General features: G+C 40.1%; 1 non-coding gene and 2 pseudogenes across 1 annotated transcript; 1 reads left to right on the forward strand and 2 right to left on the reverse strand.

The window, feature by feature from the left end:
- Positions 1-16,822: 16,822 nt before the first annotated feature.
- Positions 16,823-17,624, reverse strand: LOC124899367 (annotated as a pseudogene).
- Positions 17,625-22,994: 5,370 nt separating this feature from the next.
- Positions 22,995-23,067, reverse strand: TRNAK-UUU. Its single transcript has one exon. It is a non-coding gene; the product is annotated as a tRNA-Lys (tRNA).
- Positions 23,068-25,606: 2,539 nt separating this feature from the next.
- Positions 25,607-26,227, forward strand: LOC124899368 (annotated as a pseudogene).
- The last annotated feature ends 42 nt before the right edge of the window (positions 26,228-26,269 follow it).

The raw sequence follows: 26,269 nt of genomic DNA on the forward strand, positions 1-26,269 counted from the left end.
AGGGAATTATTCCTCTCTAAATAAAATAAAAAGAAGCTAGAATCTTTCTATTGATAGAGCTTTCATGTCTGCGCATAGAATCCTTTTTTGCCCTTCCATTCTGTTCTTATGATATTTGGGTCGGAATCCGTGTGATGGTTCGAAAGTCATTTTAAATATTCTTCGCATCCCCAGAGAGATAGATTGTTGCCATTGTGCCTTGGTCCTCAAAAGGGGTACGAACAGCCTTATAGTACTGTTACATGTCCTAGAGGTCTTCAAGCCTTGGCATTTCGAATCCCATTGTATGGCTGTAGTTCTAGGACTCAAGTCTGGAGTCGCCAAGTAAGACATTCGGTTCATGAATCGAAAACTTATCTCCACAGCAAGCTCCTCAATTTGACCTAGTCTGTCACACTTTGGACATCACTACCAGGAATGTTGAGGTCCCATGAAGACGACTCTACTTTACTGGGAAGACACGTTACTCATTAGCAAGTGTCTAGTGACCAACGATTCCAGATTTCCCTGCCTTTCTGCCATAGTCTACACTTGTCCGTCCAAATGGTCGATCTTGCCATCAAGTTGGGTCACTCAATCCTTGAGTGTTTCCTTAACAACAGCTGCCGCTGACAGCACTCCACTGCTATCATCATGTACATGGTACAACAAGAAGAGAATAAGCAAAAATCGAAAGGTTTTTACCCAAAACTCTTCTCTGATACCTCCTAAAATGAAATAGGCATGCCCACGGGTAGAGAGTCTGCGTGAGTCATGCGGCCCCAGGTAACGCCTAGTTTAGTGTAGCACCTGGGTTCCACCTTCTCATTGTCGAGTTTTTCTTCTGATCTCTCTCTGAGTCTTTAGTTTGTTACCTTCTACTACCGATCTTCTCCCTCTGCTGCTACTGGAGCTACTAGATATCGACCTAAGAGATACTAAACTGGGTCCGAGAGAAAGAGATACTGCTATTGATGAACCGGTGCTACCTCTGGATCTAAGAATCATGGAAGACATAATTGAAATATGTACCTAGAATTAAATCACATTGGCATAAAGAGACAAAAAGGAAAAAAAGGAGGAAAGAAGCAAGGGACTGAGCGACGAAGCAAGGTTTGGAACCTTTCAATTACAAAGTGGAAGATGCCTCTCACAATGGGTATGATTACTGCATTTTTAAAATGTCGACTCTTATATTTGAGAATATAGGGAGTTGGGGCAGGTTGAAAGTGAGGGAAGTCCATTTAAACATAGTGTCACCATAACCCTAAGAAAATGAGATTGGGTTTGTGTTCAGCCTACATATCATGCTACAAGTAAAAAGAAATAAAGCACCCAAGCTTGCTTCTTTCCTTATTCCCTCAGGTTCAGCAGATCCCGTTCTAGATAGTTCGCTTTGAACCGTAGTCTTTCATATCCTTCTCGGCTGTTATCCTTCGTTCTATGATTATATATTGACCGAGAAGGCTTTCTACGGGATCCCTACAGTTGAATTACTACGTACCTCGTAGAGTTCCCATCCTGTCTACTGATTGGATAGCTTATCTAGTCTTTTCTTTCCAAGAGGAAATCCTACTAGCTTAGCACTATTGGGATTCTGATTTTGCCTTAGACTTCGACTAAGCTAGGACAAACCTTTTTTCTTAAAGAGTTGGACTGGGTGTCTCTCCTTGACATCGGGCTATTTTATAACTTGAAACTTATCCAAAATTTACAATGACTGGCTGTACATTATAAAATCCAACTGGTATGCCATTCATGCTTCTTTACAGTACGAGAACATGCCACATATATCTTCTTGCCAAGATATCCTTTCCTTACCAGACATGGAACTTTCTATCCTCTCCTTAGAGTTTAGTTACTACGTTCCTTGCTTGAAGCTATTGGAATTCCCTATGCAGAGACAGTTTTCACAATAGCTATATTCTCAAGATCTGATTCACTTGCACCCCTTTTTATTAAATTTATTGAAATAAGTCCGAAGGAGCTGGAACTCGGGGTAGGGCTTGACTAAACTCAAGAAGAGCCGCTAGAAAAGAGAAGGACTTTATTTGGCTAGTATTCTTACTGTGTCTAAGAGTTATAAAATTTTGAATTATCAGACATTGTTAATAAGTCTCATAGCAATTAAAAGATAGCCTAATAGATAGAGTGTCTAAGTCTGGAGTAAGGGTAAGACCCTCTAAGGCTATTCTTGCTATAAGGTTCCAGTTTATCTTGGTAGAAGGAAGAAGGGCTACTAGAATCCTAGAAGGAGATAGGAGAACGAAGTGACTTAGGGGATTTAATAAAGCAAGGTAATCGAGTTTCAGGATGTGAAGAAGCCCTTGGCCCCAAGACTCAACACCATCTTACGATAAGACATCGGGCTACCTGGCAGGAGTCAATAAATTGGTGAACCTATGAGAGACACTTCTAATTCTTTTCTTTCTCCTGACACTCACTATCCTACCCGAACAGGAAATTTGTTGAAATAAGGAAACTTAGGCTGTTGTTGAATTAACTTAGAATACAACCGGTACCCACATCGCAACTAAAGCACTCGTAGCATACGTTCCATCCACATCCGACCAGTTGAAGTGAAAATCGAGAAAATGTTCTTTAAAGCTTGCTAATAACCAAAAAAGAGTTGGACTAGTGTAAGGGACTTCCTTTTCAAGCTAGCATTTCAGACCAATACAATCTATCAGGAAAATCAAAATGATTATTGATCAATGTGGTAAGTCTCATTTCCTAAGAAGTAAGTCAAGAAAATAGGGGGATCGAGGACAACTTTCATATGCATTCTTTTCAGTATTACTATAATGGGCTTCTAGAGAACTACTCTAATCAGAGTTTTCTACGGATTGAGCAGTTTTCTTTCTCAAGGCCATGAGCAAGTGGATTGAATCCAACAGTTAGGGAAGCTAGTACACATACAGGAAGTGGTAAAGCTACAGTAGAGTTGGCATTTGATTGCCCTATTGTTTACTTGAAATTTGACTCTAACCTTGCACTAGTATAAGACAATGACCAAAAGCTATCAATCCTAGGGGAACTCAGGAAGGCAAAGGGGGAGATTTTCCTTTATCCACTCGAAATAGAGCTGTCAACGCTAATGGATCAATCCTTATTAAACTGGTGTATTCGCCTATTGCTAATTATCCTATATTTTACTCTACTAAACAATATTAGTTGTCTAACCCTAATAGATAGGGCTCCTTCCAAAGCCGCTAAAACCCTCTTCTATTTAAATCTTCTCCCGCGTGAGACAAGGTTATGAAATAGCTTAGTGCTAGCTAAGGAAGACTGTAGCCGGATCGCATCTGCTTCCTGATACCTAGTACAGATTCCCCAGTCTATTTAGTGCTTGGATTGGGCACTTTATTGCTTTATGTTGATGACAACAAGAAGCTATCCTGCCGACTTTCCTAAGGGATAGAGTGATGAAAATGAATCGTTACGCTGAGTTACACTCATTTCCCTATTCAGGGGAAAGAGAGAAAGAATAAGTCGGCTTCAAAGTAGCTAGCCGGTGAGAATAAACAACTACCATTGTTTATAGGAAAATAGGGAAAAATGAAATAAGGGGAATAGAGGCAGTCAATCGGTAGAAGTCAAGCAACTATTGCAAGAGGTCTTCGATGCTGGGGGAACCAGTAGCTGTGCCCCAACTCAACTCCTTGATGAAGTTCATCAATTTCTGCATTTTCTGTCTGTACTTTACTAAAAGTCTAGTTATATGATTGAGTAGGAAATGACGTAGGTAAAGTAAATGGGTCAATTACGCTCTATCAGTCTTGGAAGGAGTCCATGGAGTGTGCTTTCCCCTTTTTAAAATCATAAAGCTTAGGTTTTTTCCCTCTCCTAATCAGAATCGACTCTACTCGTAAAAGGGGCATTAGATCGAGGAAATATTGGGGGTTTATCTGCCATATCGCTTATTCTTTCTCGGGCCAATGCTTCATTTTCTGCTTTTTATTCTCGTTCGATAAGACAAAATGAAGAAAAATCTTATCCCCAACGAACTAATTCATATTCATCGACAGGCTTCTTGACTCCATTGCTACCCACCCGGAGTCGACTATTGATCCATCGCCCGAGTCCCTTTTCTTTTCGTCCTTGCCTGAGGTACCTTGTTCTTATTTGCGACACCCCTATGGTTTGTGTCTGACCCAACATAGTTCTTTTCTTTCCATTGTTCATTCTTTGTTAAAGCCACAAAATGATAGTGAGGTAGCAAGGATCCCTCAGTGTCAGCAGGCCATATCTGAGGAATTTCTAGTCTTGCAGAAGACGTCGTTCATTACCATATCAGATAGAGAGGGGTTCCAAACCTCGAAAGATCACTATTGAGGGATATTCAGACTCACTCGTTGGTATCAATCTGAGAATACTTTTGCCCCACTGTAAAAGGTTACTTTTGTACGGGCTCTGATTGAAAGAGAAAGAAAGTAGCCTTCGTTCCAGTGAGATGCGGGGAATCTTTTTCTGAATTGAAAAACTCCATAAGGGGATTTACATGCCACCTTCGCCAGGGCAATCAGTTTCTTCACATCTAGTTAGTTGACTTAGGAAGGCGTTGTATGGACTAAAATAAGAAATCGCTCAGAACTAAAGGATCCTTACAGGGATGCAAGTTACTATTCTTCTATTCACATTCACTGGCGAGTAGATCTCTATCAACATACTGAAATGACTAAAAAAGCAATAACTTCGGCAAAGCCACAAAAAGATCCAGTGGGCTCTCCACAACCTTAAATAGGCAGATGCCCTCTTCATTTTCCTTTTGCTTGATTTGACTAAAGTGACATCTTTGGTGAATGAAACTGCTCAGATACATATCTAGGTTATTGAACATAGTTCAACGAATACAATAAAAGAATACAAGGAAGGGTTCCCCAGGAAAGGCATCTCGACTGCTTCCAAAATAAGGTCATTGACTAGTAATGCGCCTTGTAGAAACTCCCTACCTATACCTAGAGAAGTTGGCACTAATGCACTAATAAGGAGAGCAGAAAGCAACTACTGGCCATCAGGAGATCCACGACTTTAAGATCCGTATGCAAGGGCATATTCTCTTTATTCCCACCTCAATCGATTATACTATGACGAATTCGTAGGTTCAATTCCTGCTGGATGCACTTGGAACCTGAAGTGAAATCGCTGCTCACGGAAATTATACATATAGCTCACTCTTATTTATAGGGCACTTCACTCGCTCAACACTCGTTCAAAACATCCACTCCTTCTTTACTCGCTAGGGAAAGAAAAGGGATAGATGACTGAAAATTTTGCTTAGAGATTGTAACTATAGTCAGAGTAGGAGTTCCCATCCATCATCTCCGTCGAGGCCTCATTTGACCTGTAAATTACAGTGGATCCATCAGATTTAAACCTCCATTATATTCAACAACTAAGGACGAGATTACCATAGGTCCTGAATATTCTCTTTAATAGGGTAGCCTTAACCGGGCTCTTCACCATAGAACCTTTACCCGAAAAACAAAGCCCAAGCGCAAGTGACCGACTTAGCCTCTTGCTATCTTTCTTTCGGAAGGACTGAAAAAATCAAAGTAGAATAGGGAGCTTGATTCGAAAGAAACGAATACAGTTAAGTTAATCAAGATAGTTAGTTAGATTACGGAGCATTCCACTTTATCAGTTCGGCTAAGCTTTGAACAAGAAAAAGTATACGATACGTGCGAGAAGAAAGAGAGTGAATTAGATAGAGTTACCTATAGAAATCCAGATGAAGGATGAGAAGTAATGGGGTAAAAATCCACTTATCTAAGAAAGATAAAAATAGAATAACAAGTGAAAAGAGCATTCAGGAGATAAGGTAAACTTTCCTTGCTTGGAAGCATCTACAACAAATACTGATTATGGACCTTAGATCACTAAAGGATAAGGCATAATCTATCAAATCAAGAGAAGGCTACACTTGCGTGTTTTTGCGCTTGGCGTATGGTAGTGTTCCTACACCCTTTTCGTATCCTTGACTCGATAAAAATACCCTTCGAACTTAGATACATAGTGAATGAGTTGAAAAATGAGTATCTTATAGTTCATTAGACTATTAGACTCACTTCAAGTATTCCGTTCGTTGAGTGAGTATAATGAGTAAGACAATGAGATTTTCCCAAAAATATTTCCTCATTGCAGAAAGCAGATATTTATGTTTCTTTAATCTTCAAACCAAATTTAGATTTCCGAATAGGAGGGTAGGCTACTCTTTATTCATATGAATAAGGATATCTTTCCTTACCAGCGTGAGGGAACAAGCAGAAAAACAATACCGTTGTCGTGAAGTTGATCTTTAGGTAAGTCACATGACTCATCCTCTTAGTTGAGGATAGCTAACTCTACCATGACGCTACGCCGCGCCTGCACTTCTAGTTAGAGAATGCACTAAAAGCATACCTTATCTCAGGGGTCGAAAGCCCTACATTCTTTTTCAATTCGGATGGGCTTCCTCTTTTGTCTGGCCTTTATTACTGGTGGAGTAGAATCCCAGATAATGCCTTATTCGGGCTCATCGAGCTCATCCTCTCCCCTCCCTAGGGGGACTCTTGGATCTATTTTTTTAATTCACCGCATGGGGAGGTTTATAATCATTTCACTTCTTCAGTCAATATTAAGTTCATTTCACTACATATAGAATACGAACTATCCAAACCAAGACCGGCTTCTTGCCGGTGTGAACAAGCATTAGACTCACTTCAAGTATATAGAGTGATTCGTTTCACTTTCACTTAGATACGTATCTTTTCGTTCAACTCCTTCAGTTAGTAAACTCGAGGATGAAAGCTCTAGCTAATCTTGGACAGGTTTATTTTTCTATTCTTTCGCGTAGTGAATTCTTCTCTTTCTTATGATATGATATTTTTGATTGAGGCTCTGCGAGACCTGAAATACAGGTTTTGAAGAAACTCGGCCAACGTCATCAAAGATGCTCTTATTTCGCGAAGTAGGGATTGGGAGTTTCATCTTGGACTTTTCTTGAAAAGGTCTAAAGCAGAGGTTCTAAAAGACCTTGCTTAATTTGTCTTCGGCTTCACACTGAACAAACTTGGTTGTATCTTCCCGATCCCCAAAAGGTTTCTCATCCTCAATAAGAGCCAGCCTTGTTTGTCTTTTTGCATCTACTGTAAGGTGATCACCCATCCCTTGTACATCCAACTGAAGCTCAAACACTTATCTCTGAAGCTTTTCTTTTTCCCATTCCCATTCTCTTCGCTTAGTATAAAATTCCTGCCTGACAATCTCAGCTTCTGAAGGAACCTAGAAGAAAATGTTAAAAGCTTCGATCACAGCAAATGGTAACACAATGCCACCGTTAACTCGCTCGCTTCTCCAAATAACATATTCTAGGGTGACAAGGTTAGGTTGGCACACCTGGAAAAGTTCATTCTTTATAATTGTTTCCATGCACTTATAATCTCACGTACCTTTCGAACTAAATATTCTATCCCATAGTCAAACTCTAGCTGATCTAACCCAAAAGTCTGAGGGATGAAAAGCTGAGACTCAAAATGCCTCTGAACCAACAATGGCGCATAGCTGACAGCTTCCCATACTCCCAAAAGTGGAACCCATGGTTTATCGCCACAAGCATACAAGAGTGGATGAGGATATACCCAAGTAACATCTTCCGCATTGAGATTATGAAGAAACGCCACCCATTATTTCTTAGTCATGTCCATTCGCCATTCCCTGGGACTTCAACCATCCAATTTCAATTGCTTCCGCCTTGGATTCATTATTTTACTTTGTCTATATACTCTTTCTTCAGAACCTGACTCTATCTTCGACTAGCAAAAATCGAAAGAAGCCCACATGCCCACTTTTCTTTCCCCCTATCGCTAGGGGCCTCTCTCATCACATCAGTCTAACATGAACTACTATTCCATAATCGAACGAAACAAAATTCAATCATAAAAAAAACAAAAAAGAAATACAAGGAGGGGGATGCCGAACGCAGGGCTAGTGATTGGAGTGAAGTCGTAACAAGGTAGCCGTACTGGAAGGTATGGCTGGATCACCTCCTTTTCAGGGAGAGCTAATGCTTGTTGTGTATTTTGGTTTGACACTGCTTCACCCCCCCCCCCCCCCCCAAAAAAAAGAGCTATGTCTGAGTTTAACTTGAAGATGGAAGTCTTCTTTCCTTTTTGGATGGTGAAGTAAGCCCAAGCTCATGAGCTTATTATCTTAGGTTGGAAAAATTTGATAGGACCCTCTTTTTTACGTCCCCATGCTCCCCCCGTGTGGCAATATAGGGGTAAAAAAGGAAAGAGAGGGATGGGTTTTCTCTCAATTTTGGCATAGCAAGCCCCTAGTGAGAGGTTCGCACGATGGGCTATTAGTTATGTGGTAGAGTGTGCCCTCATAATTATGTCATTATGCCTGAGCTGTGAGGGCTCTCAGCCATATGGATAGTTTAATGTGCTCATCGGTGCCTGACCCTGAGATGTGAATTATCAAAGGCACATTAGCATGGCATACTCCTCCTGTTCAAATCGGGGTTTCGAACCAAACTCCTTCTCAGGAGGATAGATGGGGCGATTCGGGTGAGGTCCAATATAGATCCAACTTTTGATTTACTCGTGGGATTCGGGCGGTCTGGGGGACCACCACGGCTTCTCTTTTCTTGAGATTCGATACATCCCTTATCAGTGTATGGACAGCTATCTCTCGAGCATAGGTTTAGGTTTGGCCTCAATGGGAAAATAAAATGGAGCACTAACAATGCATCTTCACAGACCAAGAACTATGAGATCACCCCTTTCATTTTGGTATGATGAAGGGATCGTACCATTCAAGCTATTTTTTTCTTGACTCAAAATCAAAATGGGAGCAGGTTTGAAAAAAAGATCTTAGAGTGTCTAGGGTTGGGCCAGGAGGGTCTCTTAATGCCTTATTTTTTCTTCTCATCGAAGTTATTTCACAAAGACTTTCCAGGGTAAGGAAGAAGGGGGGAACAAATTCTATTGGAGAGCGCCGTACAATGGAGAGTTGTATGCTATATTCAGGAAGGATGAATCGCTCCCAAAAAGGAATCTATTGATTCTCTCCCAATTGGTTGGACCATTGGTGCGATGATTTACTTCACGGGCGAGGTCTCTGGTTCAAGTCCAGGATGGCCCAGATACACCAGGGATAATAATAGAATAAACATATGACTATTTTATGCATGCTCCACTTGCCTCAGGGGGATATAACTCAGTTGGTATAGCTCCGCTCTTGCAATTGGGTCGTTTCGATTATGGGTTGGATGTCTAATTATCCAGGAGGTAATGATAGTATCTTGTACCTAAACCGGTGGCTCACTTTTTCTAAGTAATGGGGAAGAGGACCAAAATGTTCCACTGAAAGACTCTACTGAGACAAAGATGGGCTGTCAAGAACGTAGACGAAGTAGGATGGGTAGTTGGTCAAATCTAGTATGGATCATACATGGACGGTAGTTGGATTCGGCGGCTCTCCCAGGGTTCCCTCATCTGAGATCTCTGGGGAAGAGGATCAAGTTAGCCCTTGTGAACAGCTTGATGCACTATCTCTCGTCAACCCTTTGAACGAAATGCATAAAAAGAAAAGGAAGGAAAATCCATGGACTGACCCCATCATCTCCGCCCTGTAGAAACTATGAGATCACCCCAGGGACGCCTTCGGCATCTAGGGGTCATGGACCCACCATCGAATGCTATTCAATAAATAGAACACATTAACTGTACGCTCTTAGGTTGGGCAGTCAGGGTCGGAGAAGGGCAATGACTCATTCTTAAAACCAGCGTTCTTAAGACTAAAGAGTCAGGCAAAAAGGGGGGAAAACCCTCCGTTCCTAGTTCTCCTATATTTGGATCCTCCGGAACCACAAGAATTCTTAGTTAGAATGGGATTCCAACTTAACACCTTTTGAGTGAGATTTTGAGAAGAGTTGCTCTTTGGAGAGCACAGTATGATAAAAATTGTAAGCTGTGTTCGGGGGGGGGGGAGTTATTGTCTATCATTGTCCTCTATGGTAGAATCAGTCTGGGGACCTGAGAGGCGGTGGTTTACCTTGCGGCGAATGTAGCGGTTTGGGTCCACTTATCTCCAACTCGTGAACTTAGCTGATATAAAGCCTTATGATAACACCCAATTTTTTCGATTTGGCGGTTCGATCTATGGTTTATCATTCATGGACGTTGATAATATCCATCCATTTAACAGCACCTTAGGATGGCATAGCCTTAAAAGTTAAGGGCAAGGAATCTCAGCAAACATAGGCATTTAACTCAGATTACGCATCTCTGCCTAAAAACTGAGGAGCGTAGCAAGAGAGTGAAAATCGATATGAAATTACTTGACTTCATTTATTGCTTAAGGCTATACTTCAATTCTGACTTAAAGGAATTCAATCCTTAACTTCATTCTAAAGGAAATGATGAAATTCAATAAAGACTTTAATTCCATCCTGGTAAAGACTAAAAATCAGTCAATCCTAAACAAAATATACTGATTACAGGCTCTACTGAAATACTGAAATAAATGAAATCGAAGTCAATCTTACTCAATCTTTGAAATATAAGTCGAAAGCCAATCATTCGAGATTGATGCTTAGGCTGCGCACCTTAGCAAAGAGAAAGTAAGAATTTGAGATTTCTCCCTCTAACTCAAGAGAAAGAGGTGAAACTATTTCCTCAGTCTGACTTCCATGGAATTCTAATTGATTTCATTACTAGGCATAATTGGGAGTTGAAATCCAATAGGATTGAAGTCAGAGTCGTTCTCTTTAAAGTTACGATTGTTCGAAGTTCAATTTGATCCGGGTAAGAATACCTAAAGGAGGACTAAAGGTTCTTGGGCTTCTTACACTTTTATCTCTATCTCTGCTGTAACTACTAACAACAATAGTAATCTCTCTTCCTTTCTAGCTTAGCCTGTTGCGTAACCGATTTTGAGCTTCCAATCTTTTCATCTCTATAGGCGTTATTTCAACAGTGTTGAAATCCCCTAACTTGAACAAAACTAAGGGAAACCAACTCAGTAAATTCCTAGGGTTGATAGAGGCGCACAGTGTTAAAGTTTGACTCAATGGCTAATTTACCCTTCTTCAGCTAAGCCAAAAATGAAAAATGAGATGTTTACTTAAAACTTCCTATCAGTGCAATCTCAGGATGCTTGCAGCTCAACTATATTAATATCCTCAAGCCATAAAGCGTAAGGCATTGTATTCGAATAAAAAGATCAATCTTTCATCTAAAGCTGCAACTCTGTCCTCGACTTCCTCCCGGGTAAGATGAAGAATAGCCAAATACTGGAATTGAAGTAGAATCAATAGGGACTCGGAGGTCCTCTGCAGGACCTAGGAATAGAATAAGCGCGATGAGCTCAACAATAGCTAGATTGAGTTCTCTGGGGCTGTTTTCTATAGTCGTTCCCACGGGATAGATGTGAATAGGAGATAAGTTCAAGAGATAGATATAGTGATCTCGGGCAACTCTTTCTAAGAAATTTCTTGTATCAATAGATTTTGCTCTGTATCCCGTAAGGGAATGCAATAATAGAGAAAGATTCTAACTTTACTTGCTGCCTTTATGCTCTAGGAGTTAAGTGACCCATAGGCATGGGTCACAAATGAGAAAGTAGGTTCCTTTCCTTATTAGATCATCTGTCACTTAGACTTTCTTAGGAGACTATCAATTCTCAGTCAGTTGCCAGATTCTAAATATGAGAAGATTTTAGGGCCTTTATTCTAGCCGATAAGGATATGAATGAATGGGTGTTTGGATGATCAGCCTAGGTTTTTTCTTTTTTTTTTGTTTCTACATGTCATGACGGGAGTGCTAGAGCCATAAAATGCATTATTTAGTCAAGCAATGAGAAATATTGACCAATCTCATCATATGCTATTTCATATAAATATGCCCTCTAACTTGAACTTCTTGACTTCCTAGGGTTTCGACTACCTAACTAGACTTCTCATTCATCAGAAGTCAGGGCTAAGAGTTATCATGAGTTAACTCTGGCTTATCTACTAAAGCTGTAACTTTGAACTCAACTCTAAAGGAAGTGACTTCAGGGTTGGAACATCGGAGCAGAGGTGGGCATAGAATCTATGAGTGTTTGAATTGAATCCCTTGGGACTTGAAAATAAAACTTAGTCTGCAGGAATTAAGACTAGTTTGTAGCTTTCCTACCTTATCTAAAGTTGGATGGGATTCCTAAGTCGAATGACTAATCTCTGGACTCTTTACGGCTCTCAATCTCAATATTAGCTGGGGTTCAAATTGCCTTGACTCCGGTCTTGAAAAACTTTTTTGAGCAAGATACGAGCTTTAGAAGCAGGGATTAGGAATGGGCTTCTCTTTCCTGAGTATGTTCCCCCAGATCAAGAGATGAGAGATTAACTACTTGCTTCTTGAAGACTGACAGTTAGGCCTAAGGTCGTGTTAACTAAATATCATGACTTCTGGCTTTCCTAACTAAATAAAGGAAGCTAAAATTCTGACCTGCTTCTGACTTTGAAAAGGTCTAGTTTGATCTTCCCAAGTGGTACCTTTGTAGGGGTTTACTTTAGCAAGGAATTGAAGTTTGCTATAAAACTGGGGTACACTGTGCTCCTATTGAAAGGATACCTCTTTGAGAAGGGATCATCCCAGAAGTTTTTCCTAGAGGTGAAAGGGGAAGGGGCATTGGTACTTATGAAGGGTCGGGTTAAATGAGTTCCGCGGGTAAGCAATTCGGTGCAAGCTCCAGCTAATGCAATTAATGTAAAAAAGACATCTAGAATAGATCAAGATAAATATTGAATCATAATTAGGAGGGACAACACTTCCTTTTCTCCTTATAGGTCTACTTCTTTCACTACTTATGCCTTATAGCGTAGTGATAAAAATAAGCTTCTTCCGGGATCGGAACATGGAGACCAAAAAGTTTTGACTTACCACCTCACCTTGATTTTTCTTTATTACTATTACGTTCTACCCTTACATCGTAAAAGTAAGGGTTAAGCTATAGAACTTGATACATAAGAAAAAGAGAGAAGAGCAGAACTTTACTTCTCTGCTGAGGCATAAGCAATAGCAAACAATCTCTAACGTTGTAGTTTAAGTGGTCCGCTGTATAACATCTTTTGTATCTTGTTCATGTTCCGTATCTGGCTAACTCCTCAAACTGCTGGGTGCGGCATATTCATGGACTGGCAAAGAGAACTCTCAATTTGATCAGGAGAGCCTAGAGAGCTCTCTATCTTTCCCCAAATTCTGACTAGCGTGGTTTTTTTTCTCGACCAATTTGAATTTTATTTTATTTTGGATTTGTTGTTAAGTAGAGTAGTAAGTAGCTAGGCAGATTTCTGCGCATGCTGTATTGAGAATCTCCAAAGAAATTAGAAGCGCCTATGATAGCATATGATTATTCCCATTTGTGACCGACGGTTGCTTACAAGAGGTGGTGATCGACAGTGTTCTAAAGCACCATAATGACGTGCGTTAGAGCGTTATGGTTACCAATCAAGATATATTTCTTCTCATGGAGAGTGTGACATTGTAAACTTCCTTTGGATGACATTCTGACAAGACTTGGATATACAATGCCCTCAAGGTTTTGGTGTTGTAATCGAACAACAGTAGAAACCATGCAGTATCTTTTTTTGAAGAGTCAATGTGCTGATAAGGTATGGCAGTACTTTTCCTTGGGTGCAGGTCTTACACATGGTGTTAGCTTACAGTAGGTATTTCAAAGGTGGTGTAAACACCCTGCAAATGTATATCTAAAGGTCTTATATCAAGCATTGCCCTATGTAGTTGTCTGGGAGCTATGGAAGAGGAGAAAGAAAAGAAGGTATGATGGTAATATCTTTTTGAACAGGCTAATTTCTCAGGTTTCAGTAACTCTGCACAATTTACTGGTGTACAGGTTTCCTAAGATGAAAAAATTGTCTTCTAATTGGCCTGAATTGGTTAGTGAGTTTGAGAGCTACATCCCCAGGTTACATTATAGAAGAGTATGTTGGGAATTCCCTAGTGGACAATAGAGTCAATGTAAGACAGATGGTACATCAAGAGGTAATCCAGGTAAGAGTGGTGCTGCTGTGGTGTTTAGAGATGCTGCTGGCGATTTTTTTTGTGCTGCTACCCGTTCAAACTAATATGTATTCAGAGATAATGGCTATTCAGTTAGCTGCTGAAATCTGTGTGCATAAAGGCTTCATAAATGTGGTGATTGAGACTGATTCAACCATTGCTAAACTGATCATGATACAAGAGGTGTCTGCACCCTGGGCTGTTGATACAATAGTCAAGAAAATTATTACATTGTTGAGGGATAAATAAATTCAATTTTCTTATGTGTACAGGGAAGGAAATGCTGTGGCAGATAGCCTAGCTAATTATGCCATTGATGAGTAGATTTCTAGCACTTTTGAGGAGTTCCACCAGCTGCCTGCATAAGATAGAAAGCTTATCAATGTTGATAAAGCTCAGATTCCTTCATTTAGAGTCAAAATCCTCCATTAATGGATATGCCTCTCGACAGACTCTTTCATATGTAAAATCTTATTATTAGGGGGGGATATGTTCTATCACCCCTAGAAATAAAGTGAGTAATGGGGAGAGATCTAAGAGACTTTTTAAAGGAGTTAATACCTGAGTGTCCAGAATTCATGATTACAGGAGACGGTGGAGAAGATATAATTCATTAAATTATGCCCTCTAGAAAAGAGGATGCATTGGTATTAATGGGGATATCCATAACCCTACTTTGTCTTTATCATAGTGAGATATCGGAGGAAGGTTACCAAATCGATTATTTGCTTCCTTATTTTTATTCTTGTCTTCAACAAGAGGAAAGGGTAGATAGACTATATAGGATTGACTTGGGGGAATCAATAAGAGCAATTCCTTCCTCTATGATCAAATCGTGGTTAAAGCCTTTAGTTGGAGATGGATCAGTTTATAGATTAATTTAATCTTTTCTTAGCCTCACTGTTTTTTAAGATTTGGGAGGTATTCGTGTCTGTACAAGCAATAGCAGCTCAGGCATACCACCTGCGGGTGATATCACTCGGGTTTTACTCGATATAGCCTTAAAGAATCTTTTCGATAGTCAGTTTCCTAAAAGGTTTCCAGGTATAACATTTCATAGATTTGTCAACAAGGTTTATATTTTCATAAGAAAGAATGAGAAAGTTCTCTTTGATGATAAAGCAGGGTATGCCCTATTGGAAGAACTAGGTTTGAGGGGGAAGATAGAGTCTATTGGTCCAGGTGATGATCCACTTCCTCCTTAGAAACCTTATTTGAACTAAGATGGTAAAGTAGGCATCACGACTTTGTTGTCTTACTTTTTCTAGTTTAGGGAAAACTGGAATTTACGTTAAATCAACCTTCCAAATCAAAAAGATATTCCGCTCCTAATCCAATTAGATATCCACGACTTTGCCGAGAGCTTTGATTTTTCTTTAACGCTCGCTCTTCCCCCTATCCCTATAGTTTAAGTGCTAGTTCTCAATTCTCTCTATGAGATGATTTACACGCTATCCCCGAGACAGTTGGTACACGTGGTTAGAAGCTTTATACCTCCCTGGCAGAGATATTTCCCTATTTCTTCCGCCCTTGGCCTTAACCGCTTGCTCCGATGGATCCGTAGCAATGAAATTGGGAAATCTTTCACGTAATAGTGTGTTTGAAGTTCTACTAAGATAAAGAAGCAGATGAAGCATCGGGTCTTGGATAAGAATAAGATCACAGAGCACAGCAAACCGTTAAACCATGTGTGCGTGATTGCTCGCCTATCATGAGTTTGAATTGCGCTCTAAAGCTGTCTTTTTGAGGAAGAACGGAGAGAACCTTTATGATATTCTTGTGGATAAAGTAGTCGGAGAAACTTTTTCTTATGTTGTTTAAGACCCCTTATGGGGAAACTCTGGCAAGGTATATTATTCCTTTTTCCCAGTAGGTGCAGGCTTCATCAAAAGGCTCTCCGCCTCATAGCATTATTGGTTTGCTTGCAAACAACACTTCTCCTCTCGCCTATTCCTTTTCGTTAACTATTGAGATATATCACAATTTGCATTACCCTCCTAGAAAGGATTCCTTGTTCTAACCGCAGCACCATATCTTGACCCTTTTCTCGAATTAGTCCATTTTGAGTTGGCCCATTCCCCTTCGAATAGTCGTAAAAGGAGAATAACTGAGAGAGTATGCTATGCGCAAACTGACTTGCTGCTTGCTTTCTTTGAGGACTCTTTTGTAATAGCTTGATGTGATAAACTAACAAGAGATATTACATTCTACCCTCTACTTTGAGCTCGTCCAAGAGTGAGCTTCCCGATAGTCTCTTCTTTCCTAAAAATAGAACTCTAACTATCAAACCCATCCTGTCTCCTTACTCGAGATATCTAAGATAGCTCCATAAACTAATACCTTCTAATAGACGAGCCCATTATCCTTATGTTCTAGACTTTCTTCTTGGTACAGGGGGAGGGGCGAAGAATTTGAGTTCTAGTTCTTCTTCTGCCTAATATTTAGTACCACTTTGAGATTGAATCTTTAGAACCATGTGCCTAAGAGGGCAAAGACCTTTATAGCTATAATTCTTCCCCCGGTTCTACCTCCTTCTGTAATAGTGATCTATCTCGTCAATCCCACCCGCAAGCTATCCATTCTAACCTATTTTTGCCTAGCAAGATACGTCTAGTTATCCCTCTATTTGCTTATCTCAGTAGGAAATTGGAATAATCTTTGATTTCAAAGAAAAAGCTAAGGCAAGAGCTATATACCTTCTAGAACTGGAGCAATAACTGTTATAAAGTAAGGAGATGCGCAGGAACGATCCCTAAAGCAAAGACTCGGAATGCTCCATGACTAAGTATACCTATTTAGACTCGCTTTTGTTCAATTATAAAAAAATAAGCACTTTGATGAAGATTTATAGCATCATTCAAGTAAATACAGATTAAGATCGTAGAAACATGAGCTTGTGATATAGCTAAACATAATTCCAGACCAGTTAATGCAAGAACTATAAATAAAGGACCAAGATCCCCTATGAAATATAAAAGATCATTCATACATAGCATAGTCCAAGCGAACCCACTTAAAATCTTTACTGAACTATGACCGGCCATCATATTATCAAATAAACATATTCCTGAGCTTAATGCTCAAAAACAATAAGGGATTAGCTCAAGGAGTACTAAAAAAAGTGCTAATGGCAGTGGGACTCCTGCTGGTAATAAGAAGCTTAAAAAATAAAGCCCATTTTTTTTGAAATCTCACTATAGTAATGCCAATAAAAATAAAAACTGAGAGACCCAAAGTAATTTGAAAATGACTTGTAACTGTGAAGCTATAAAGTATCATACCCTGGGGATTACAAAATAACGAAAAAGTAAAAGTGACTGAGATTCGAGGGGAAAACTTTTGTTTAACATTCTCGGAAAGACCACCTATTTGTTCGTTTACCGGGTTCAACACAAAATCATAAATAAGCTCTACCAAGGATTGCCAAGCATTTGGTGCTAAGTTTCCTCCTCCCTTTTTAGTAACAAAATAAACCACAAGTAGGACCAAACTGAGAGTTAGTAGCATAAACAAAGATGGATTTGTGAATGAGAAATATAAGTTTCCTATTTTCATAGGAATCAATAGGGTTATTTCAAATTGTTCAAGTGGGCTGGAGACGATCTATGCTAGATCCAGTGTGAAATAAGTGAATTTATCTATTTGAGGCATTATTGATTGATTGAGACAAAACGATTCCCTCATGCAGCTTAACTCTGTCAATCCTGTACGAGTAGTGAAGAAGTATAGAGCATTTTAGTTGGTTGTTGACCAATGCAAAGCATGGGATGAAAAAAGGCAGAATTGAGAATCTCAAAAAAATCTCTTTCTTTCCTTTTTAGAATAGCGAGCACAACTCTGAGGATCATCTTAAAGCATCTTCTTCTTTGGCTATGTGTTCCTGTATAAGGGAGGCATTTTGATGACGTCATAGATCTTTCAGTCACTCCACCTCGGCCAACTTATTTCTTGGTTTATCGATTGGTAAATGCCCGAGGCGCAAAAGATCAATGAAAGGTCGATGATGTTTATAGCCATTCTTTCTTTGTTTTTTCACAACTTTACAAGGTAGCCATAGGGGAACCTGTGGATGGATTGAATCCTTATTTTATTTTGGCATCCCCCTCCTTGTGGTTAACGTAAGGACTTCGGGCATGGCCAGCTAAGGATAAAGTTCCATTAAAGAGAGTTTCCACATGCTAGACCCATCTTATCTATCTGATGTCTACTCTAACCTTTTAGAGTGTGGATTTCATAGTTTGTATTGGGAGTAGGATTTCGAATATATAAAACTCATTTATGGTTTTCAATAATTAGTTCCAAGTTATCCATGTACTACTATCGATCATACAATTGTTTTTTAATTGTCTTTCTTTTTTTTCTATGCCCGCGGGCCACCTAATATTTTAGACCATCCTACTGATCCGGCTCCATAGATGTAGGTGGGATTTGCCGAACTGCATCACAAAAGTGACTCCTCATGATAGGAGAGAAAGAAATTAGGGGAATTTAGAACGGATTCCACTTTTCTATATGCTAATTCAAATCTGACAGGTCGCTCATTTCTTCATATGGGGAGTCTCGTGAGCTCTTTATGGAAAAATTATTATTATTATTCTCCTCCATTTTTCCTATCCTATGGATCTAAAGCTATGATTAACTCATCTCTGAACTAGACTATAGTTCCCCTAGGGAATGCACATTCTCTATCCTATCCAAAAAATAGGAAGGTGACAGTCTCAATCTTGCGGCGTGGTCCAAAACAATTTCGGATTCATGGGGTTTTTGCTTTGGTTACAAAAAGTTCTTATTTTTTCACTTACAGCACTTCGACTCAAGTTTCTGCTATAGGATTGAGTGAGGTGATGATAGATGAAACCAAGGTTCCTTGCTACGCTCCATAGATGTTCCTACGATTCTTATGGATTTTAGGTGTGTTTGAATTCAGCCTCTCGTTAGGTCTTCACTGAAGAATTGTCCACCTTCTCAAGCCTCTCTACCATACCCTTAAAACGTGATAACGGATGACTTCCATTACTAAATGGAAGAACTTTTGAAACTAGTTGACAGTTGTTCCCTGCCCCATAATGGGTTCTAATTTACTAAATCATATGTTTCTGTTTTCGGAACATCACATGACTTTTTTGAGGGAGAATCACTCGGAGCGGGGCCTCCCATGTGAGGTCAGGTGATGGTCAACAACTCAGGAAGAAAATACTAAAAAACGGCTAGCGATGCAAGAGCTCTTTTCCCCTTATACGCTCTAAAAAAGGGTATGTCGGGTTTTTGGACCCTATGTTGAGTAAGGGTTCCAAACCTTACAAAAGTGATAGGTATGTGTTCTTTCTTGGCACTCTCTTTCTATATTATGCCAACCTAAAAAGAGCAATGGAAAGTGGATTTTAGGCTCGATAGTCTTGAGAAGATATTAGCCACCGGTGACCATACTTTCGTAAAAGCACCATTGGGCGGTGGTTCCTCTCCTTCCTCTTGAACCTCAAACAAAAAATTGATCCTGCCATCAGCTCTACTATGAGTTCCAAATCAAAAAATTCGACTGAACTTTACTTAAGACGAAGGAAGCGAGTGACGAAAAAAAACCGCTTTCTTAAGGCTTGAAACTACTAGTCATTAAAACTACTATGAATGAAAGGTATGGAAGTCCATTTCTTGACTTAGCCTGCATGCATTATACCTAAACCTTTCCCAAGATTTCAATCTCAACAAAGAAATGAAAGCATAACTCTTTGCTCGCTTGCAACACCTTTTAGTCTTTTATTTTAGCCTGCCTTGTGAAGATCTCTCGGGTGTCTACGACAGATCCGATCAGTCTTGTGATGAAGAGAATTTCTGATGTTGAAAGGTATCTTCACGAGAACTCAATTTGTCTGGTAAACTACTCAGGGCTCTCCATGGTTTAGTAAAAGGGAGGGGATATTTTTTCTTCATCCGGGGGTTCATTCATTATGAACTAAAAAGTGGTTGGATGATTAGTGAGGTCTTAAAAACATCATAGAATTCATGATCGGCCATTCCATTTTTTCTTTTAGAAAGTAGGCGATGCGAATCTATGCTTTCTATCTTTCAATCGGATACCAATTGCTTGGATGTGTTTGAATACCTCGAGATGACTTGCAGAAAAAATGCTTTCTAGGTTTGTCTTGTGTCTCTGAAACAAATGGTCCATTTATTGATGGGTGAATGATGGGGATTGAACTTGCGTGTGGTGTATTCACAATACACTACCTTGATCCACTTGGATACATCCTCCCCTACCCCCACACAGGTTGAAGTCTCTATCTACGATTAGATCCTTTCTAAACTCCCCTATAACCGCTTATCAAAGAGAAGCTTTTTCCATAACTATAGTGGCAAGTCTATTGTTGTGTTTTGGAATTAGGGGAAACAAATCTTCAAACAAAGAGGTTGGAATGTTCACTTCATTGATTTGACTTCACTTTACTTAAGATTAAAGATAGGGGCCGAGCAGGCAGTGAAGGCTCATTTAGTAGACAGCGAGCGAGCTGCAAGCACCTACTCCTATCAAAATGAAAAGCAGCAAGTGGAACTTGAACTTGAAGAAGCGAGCCTCTATCAAAGAAAGCCATTGCGCGCTAGTCCCTTCTATAGGGTTCCAAACCTGCGCACCCCTAAACTACAAGCTTTCTTTGAAGCCCCTACAACATGGGATATTTGAAGAATCCCCTTTCTACAAACCTTTCTATAATATAAGAGAAGCTCTTCGAGCTTTTTTCACATGGTTTAGCGCATCCCCTTTCTATTAGTAAGGTTGTCAAATTTCCTTTAGTTTCTTTATGACTATAATATAAATAATAAGGGTGGGGGACGTTAACGAGCAAGAAAAGGGGTGCACTAAGGCGCAACGGCCCTTGCTTCTTGCCTTATCTTTTACTAAGAAACTAATCTAAATAGAAGCCTTTCTTTCTCAAAGTCAACTTTCTCCCTTCTTGCTTTTAGGGATCTCTCTTGTTCATAGATCTTGAAACCAAATCAATATCCATTTCTCAATAGATCTATTTATCGATAGAAAGATATAGATCTATATATGGATCTATATCCATATCTAAAATATGGAAGAACCGACACACTTAAAGGGTGTAACCAATGGAAGGTTCTTACCCTGTACCCTACATTGTTCTCCGATGATGTCCCCTGGGCAAAAGGTGGCCCTTGGATCACTTGACTGGTTGGAAAGGAGCCACCATTCTCTTTCTTTCTTTTTCCAATTAAGACAAGTGGGTTGGTTCATTTTGTCCTCCTATCTACATAATTCTCTGTCTTCGTTCATGATTATGTTGGGTAAAAGGTAGTTGTAGAGGAGTGTTCAACCACTGTAAGGATAGGGCCTTCTTTTTTTTCTTTCTTTATTTTATTTTCTTATATTTTTTCTTCTATATCTTATATAGATTTTTTAGCGTATAATAATTACCAATACGAGGACTATCGACTTCGCTTTCAACTTATAATAGAAGGGTCTCCTCTTCCTTTATTTTGGTTGCTTGTTAGCTTACAGGCTGAACCATCATCATCTGCTTGCTTGGTCACTTTCATGATAAGGCACTTGAAAGGATTCTGGATTATATATATTTTGGGAACTAAAAGAGTGGCTGGTTGAGGGGAAAGGGAATCCAAAAAATCTAGGGAATCGACGTCCCCCATATCATTAGACTTCCAGAGAAGAGGAGTCCGATCGCCATTAAAACCCTTTTCGTAAACCGAGGAAATATCAAATCCAATTCCTATACTGGGTAGGATTCACCAGCCACTAGATATAGCACAGAAGCCAATATTAGTATGAATGGGACTGGAACTATTCGACCTCTTTCAGGAAAAGGCCTTACACACGGGGACACTGGCTGATGCCGCCGATAGGAGCAAAGAAAGGTCTCTTTCGCCTACGAGCATTTGTACGAAGAAAGGAGTCTCAAGGGTTGGAAAGAAGGATTTTACCTTATTTCAAATGGGTTAGTGCATATCTGTTCGGGTAGAGGCAGACAATGAAAACACAGAAAGGAGCGAATGATGCCAACCAACTCGACAAAGACATTCAGATATGAAAAAGATAAAGAAAGATGTGTTAAGCTTTTGTTTTCCTAGCCGACTCGCACACGACCATCTTTCTTCCAAAAACTTACTCTTGAAAGCATTGCATGTTGCTACTAGAGGGAAAAGAAATTAGCTTATGATGAAAAATAAGAATGAAAAAGCTTTTCTCCCCAACTGAGGTGATAGACCACCTTATGGCCGATGTGATTACCAGCCAAAGGGAAAAAAGATGAGGTTGAATACGACTCTACCAATACCAATCTCCTCTAGAGTAAGGAAAAGCAACTCTACCTGGTATCGCTAACTATTAAGATATTCTTTTTTTTAGAGATGGGAACCCTTACTTAAAAATAGAGAGTGGCTGAGTAGTATAGTAGTATGCTGGAAAAACTTGGGGTAACAATCTCGGTAGCAAAATCGATAATATTTGAGAACGGAACCATCAAGTTTTCTAAGAGATTTTGGACTAAGGATATGCAAATAGATTTATCGCCAATTTCTCTTAGGGCATTAACTGCTTGTCGAACGACTGTGGGTCTTTACCAATTATCAACAAGATATTTGATTTTTATATCGATGCTTCAAGGGATGGGAGGGGAAGAATTCAGAGTTTAGTCGCGCTTATATTTTACTCAATCTAAGTATTGGGAACGATTGAAAGCTGTTGCTCAGAAACCACACAGGTCACACTTACTATCTTTAGAATAATGGATTGGAAGAAAGGGCTTCGCTTTTCGATCACTTTTTAAGGCTGGTTTGGATGAGCGTGGGCAATTTTGGGATTCTCTGTCGCTTTTCTCTTGGAGCGGCTCACCCTCTTGTTACTTAAAGGGCGAAGTCGCCAAAGCAAGTCGAAAGGCCAAAGAGTTATCTTTGAAGGCTACTATGCATCCTTATTCATAGTAGAGTGTAAGGTAGGTTTTGGTATAGCACGACTTGAACCTGCGACCATTAGGTTAAAAGCCCAATGCTCTACCAACTGAGCTATACACCCAAAAAAAGATGTAGTAGTAAATAAGGATTTGTACGGAAAAAAGGCCGCCCCTCCTTCTTCTCATCATATTAAAGGAGCGCGGCTCTGTATAAGGCTCGTACTGCAGAGAAAGAAAAAGAAAATGTAAGGTCGCGTGTTAGCACTTCTATAAGAAAAGGGATGCGCTAAGGCGCAAGGGCTTTCGCGCAGCTTCTACGCCCTTGCTTATTCCCCCTTATTTCAAACTCAAGGAAACCCTTGATCGATATGATAAATATGTGCTCAAGCACTCAACCTATACAAGGGGCTTGGGCTCGAAAGCCGGCCTTACTCAACAAGCACCTTTCTTAGTAAGGTTGCTTCTTTCCACTCATTGAAGATTCTATCTACAAAAGAAGGTCAACAGGGGATACTCAAATTGCTCTCACTGACACCAGAGAAGGTGAGGCCATCTTTCTTTCTAGCCTCCATACGGTTTGCCTTAAAGCCTTAAGGAGAAGGGGAGGAGCAGTTATCTATGTAATTACGATCTTTGTTGGCCGTTGTTCCGGTGGAGCACTCTCTTTTTTTTGTCCAATTTCTATCTTACCAAACAAGACTGACTTCTTACCAACCCGTGAAGGGTTGTGAGGCTGGACCAGGTATGAGGAATGAATCTATATCTGTGCATGAAAGTTGCTGGCTGGTGGCCGCTCAACTGTTCGAGCGTAGTGCAGTGGTGTTAGTTCCAATTCGGTAAAGGTAGAATGCCTGGTCGAAGGTCCAATATAGTAGGTAGCAGGCGTGTTCATTTTGGCTCCTGAGTGAGAACAATAAATAGGCGATGCACCATCCTTGCTGCTACATATATTTTCCTTAACTTGACAGATTCATTCAATTGAACCCACACTCAAAGGAGGACCACAAGCTCGAGGCTCGACGAAACATAAAGTTTTAGCATGTTGAAAATGGGGTTAGCGTGAAAGAAAGAGCCCGACATTTATTTCTGAATGAATATTCATAGCTGAGTCTACTAAAAGAGGGACCAGCCTCATTGTGGTGATTAGAGGAAACCTCTGATCATTCACCTCTAATGTGACAAGTTCCCTTCCAGTTATATGATCAACGGGATCAGTCGGCTAGGGAGCGGGGTTATTTTTCTTTCGGGGAGACAAAGTCGTCCCTTCTACTGACCGAACCCTCAGTTTGGGGGCCTTTGTCAATATGTTATGAAGCTCCAGTCTTCGGTGGTTCACCATTACTTGACTTAAAAAGGCTAAAATCTGGTCAAGGGAAAGCGCAGTGCACCTTGTCCAAATGGCTTTCTTTTTTCATAATATACCAATCAGAATGGAGGGTCCTACCTACGTACATGATTGATAGAATCACTATGCAGGGGGTTGGTCAACTTGATGCAGGAGAGGCATGAGTGCAGTTCAATATTGTGGTGTATTTATTTGTAGTGAGTAGGACCTCTTTCTCGTTGATCAGTTTGCCTCCGCTCTATTGAAAAGTAGGAATTCCTATGGCGATTTTGTCAACGAACGCATCTCGGGCCGGATTGACTAACCTAACCCACCCTGTTGGAGGATTTTCCATATTTGGGTGTCTGCTTTAGTATGATTTACAGAGTCTAGGCTAGGTTTGGTAATATCCAAAACAAATAAAAAGAGATCGGGGTTGATATGTGGCAGTTGGCAAGGAACTTGATCCCCCCCAAAAAGGGGGAAGCCGCAGTCGAACTCTAATTCTGGAAATAAGTTGGGGCCCTTTTACCAAGTCTACCAGATAGAAGATGATAGAGGGCCAATTATCGTTGCCTTACACAAGACAGTGCCCTTTCACTTTGAGTTCCTTCCTTCGTAGTTAAATCTGATGATACACTTTGGCGATGTTACCTACCAAATAAAAGGCCTGCTAGGTGATCGAAATCGCTCAGGTGAGGACTCACTCACTCATCTACTCCTTATCTATTTAATACTTTCTTCTATCTACAATAAATATTTCAAAGGAGACCCACCACACCGGGCTATAAGATAAGATATTGTTCTTGTACTACTTGATTGACTGGTAAGAAAGAGCTTCCATAAGAACTGGAAGACTCTTGTATGTACAGTAACCCTCTCTTCCACTACTGGTGGTCTGTTGTACAGAAAGGGCGACAGAAGGAACCTTTCTTAGCACGCTTTTCAAGTGCTTAGCTTTTGCTAGTGGCGGGGCGGCAAAGCCATGTTGTTCAGTTGGAAGCTTAAGCTAAGAAGGTACGAACGAAGTGAGGGACCCCTTTAGAAGATAGGGGGCGGCTTTCTTGTGGTAGTAATTGTGAACATCTGTCCTCTTCTCTTAGCATGCACAGTTTTCTTACATGCCGCCTGAGGCACATCTCTCTTTCTTAGTTTCACGCTGGACTAATGATAATGAATGAAAGTCAGTCTTTTAGTAAACGTATATAAGCAGCTCTTTAGTGTATAAGCAATTCTTTAGTGGTTGTACAAAAATTACGGTGGAGGTTGGTTAAAGATGATGTTATGTGGCGTTCAGAACCAGTCTTAAAGTGAATGAATTAGAAAGAAGTAAGGAAATGAGATGACTCTTTCTTGAACTATATCATAAACAGATCTTCCCCTCCATACCAATCATGAGTTTTTCTCTATTCCTCCCGTATATCGTTGTAATTCCCTTAATGCTAGGTTTTGAAAAAGACTTTTCATATCATTCCCATTTAGGTTCAATTCGGATCCCTCCGTTGTTTTCTTTTCCTCCGGCACCTTTTTCTCGAAATGAGAAAGGAGATGGTACACTTGAATTGTATTATTTAAGTGCTTATTTCTTGCCAAAAATCCTACTTCTACAATTGGTAGTTCACCGGGTTATTCAAATAAGTCGTGTTTTCTGTGGTTTTCCCATGTTACAACTTCTGTACCAATTCGGTTGATCCGAAATGCATCGGTTAAACATTCCATTAGGTAGCCTGGTATTGACTCTTCTGTGTGGTATTCATTCTCGTTCGACTCTTGGAATCACTTCTAGCAGTGGTTGGAACAGCTCACAAAATCCAACAACTTCACCTACTTCATTGCCCCCAACCGTTTCTCGTACCTCTATTAAAACAGAATGGTTTCATGTTTTTTCATCGATTGGTTATTCCTCTACGTTCGTATATCTTTTTCCAATTTTTGTCTCGATTAGTTCACAAGATTGAATGGCCAATTCTCCTCCGAACCCTCGATTATATTGTTTTCCA

The sequence above is a fragment of the Capsicum annuum genome, chromosome 6, assembly GCF_002878395.1.
Source record: "Capsicum annuum cultivar UCD-10X-F1 chromosome 6, UCD10Xv1.1, whole genome shotgun sequence".
Taxonomy (NCBI): Eukaryota; Viridiplantae; Streptophyta; class Magnoliopsida; order Solanales; family Solanaceae; genus Capsicum; species Capsicum annuum.